Source organism: Galeopterus variegatus, unplaced genomic scaffold (genome assembly GCF_000696425.1).
Source record: "Galeopterus variegatus unplaced genomic scaffold, G_variegatus-3.0.2 Scaffold65, whole genome shotgun sequence".
In the NCBI taxonomy this organism is placed as follows: domain Eukaryota; kingdom Metazoa; phylum Chordata; class Mammalia; order Dermoptera; family Cynocephalidae; genus Galeopterus; species Galeopterus variegatus.
Window position 1 is genome coordinate 65,682 of NW_007726176.1, and position 1,609 is coordinate 67,290.

The 1,609-nt window shown below is 50.4% G+C and overlaps 1 protein-coding gene across 1 annotated transcript in view; it reads right to left on the bottom strand.

Moving 5' to 3' along the window:
• BPIFB3 (BPI fold containing family B, member 3) overlaps positions 1-1,609 on the bottom strand; it is a 21,020-nt gene that overhangs the window by 6,502 nt on the left and 12,909 nt on the right. The gene's annotated exons all lie outside the window — the stretch shown is intronic.

The following is a 1,609-nucleotide window of genomic DNA, read 5'->3' on the forward strand; positions in this document are numbered from 1 at the left end:
TTTTTTTTTTTTTTTTTTTTAAAAAAGAACCGGGAAGGGGGATCCACCCCTTAATTTGGGGTGTTACCACCCCACCCCCCCCCCCCCCCGAGTGAGCCACGGGCCGGCCCCTCCTCCACCTTCTGACACTGTTTGTGTTCTACTTATTTGTGCAATGTCTCTCACCCCTGCCAGAATGGCAGCCCCTTGAGCACAGTGGCTTTGGTCTACTTTCCGCCGTTCGCCCCTCGTGCATCCTCAGGGACGGTATATCACTGGTGCACAGGGCCTGGTTCATACTAGGTGCTCAATGGATATTAGTTGTCTGGCTGAATGTATCACAGTAGCAGGAAATTCTTAGTCTCATAGTCACGACAACATGGAATTATAAAAGTGGTGGAAATCATGGAATCACAGAAACTTAGAAAGCAGAATCATGGCCCTTGGGACATTTGCATGCTGGAATCAGAGGACCAGTTCCTCATGCTCAGACTCCCTGAGTTGCAAGATCATCAAGACAGGGTATCACTGGATTCTACCCTCATGTGTCCACAGAATCTGGAGTCAGAGACCAGACTCAGATCTGGGGCCATGGGGCTCTGGAGCTGCAGGTCTAGCAAGTGGAGAAAGGCTTCAGCCTGTAGAGACAAGCCCAGCCTCCCTGCGCAGGAGGGACATGGCCCGGCTTGCTGGATCTATAGATCCTTGCCCCACCACCTGTGCCTACCCCAAGCCCTGTCCACCGTCTTGCAACTCCCGTCCCAAGGAGGTTTTTCTGAATGTCTAACCCCAACCTCATTTCTTCCCTGAGACTCCTATGCTCTTTAGCCAAAGGTCTCTGAGAAGCAGAGGCTCCAACCTTGCCCACCAAGGCTGCTTTAAATCACCACCTTCAAGGACTCACAGAGTTTGTCCTCTGTGCCCCCAAACTCTGCTGCCCCCTCCGTCCTATCTGGTGAAAACCCAGGACTCTAAGCCTCTTTCTAACCTCTATCAGAACCTGCTGTGACATAAGGACCTTGCAGTAATCATTTCAACTTCAGTACGAATTCAGCTTCTCACAGCTGGAAAGTGGCTGGTCCAGCCCCAGTCAAACGGATGGGAAAGCGGAGGCCAGGCTCTGAAGTCATGTACTGCTGCCCACTAGTCAAACTTCCCTAACTCTTCTCCCTTTTTGTTCCTCTCTGAGTCTTCTCTGCAGGAACAGAGAAGACTAAGATCAAGATGAAGTAAGGCAATTGGGGTGGGGGGGCTCGTAACCTGGAAAGATCCTCCTGTCTTCTGCCTGCTAGGAAAGCAATGATCATAGAACCTCAAGAACAGTCAATCCCTTGGGCCGGCCCATGGCTCACTCGGGAGAGTGCGGTGCTAATAACACCAAGGCCCCGGGTTCGGATCCCACATAGGGATGGCCAATTCGCTCACTGGCTGAGCGTGGTGCTGACAACACCAAGTCAAGGGTTAAGATCCCCTTACCAGTCATCTTTGAAAGAAAAAAAAAAAAAAAATCAAACCACTGGGGCCAGCCCATGGCTCACTTGCGAGAGTGGGGTGCTGACAACACCAAGTCAAGAGTTAAGATCCCCTTACCGGTCATCTTAGAAAAAAAAAAAAAAAAAAAAAAAAAAAA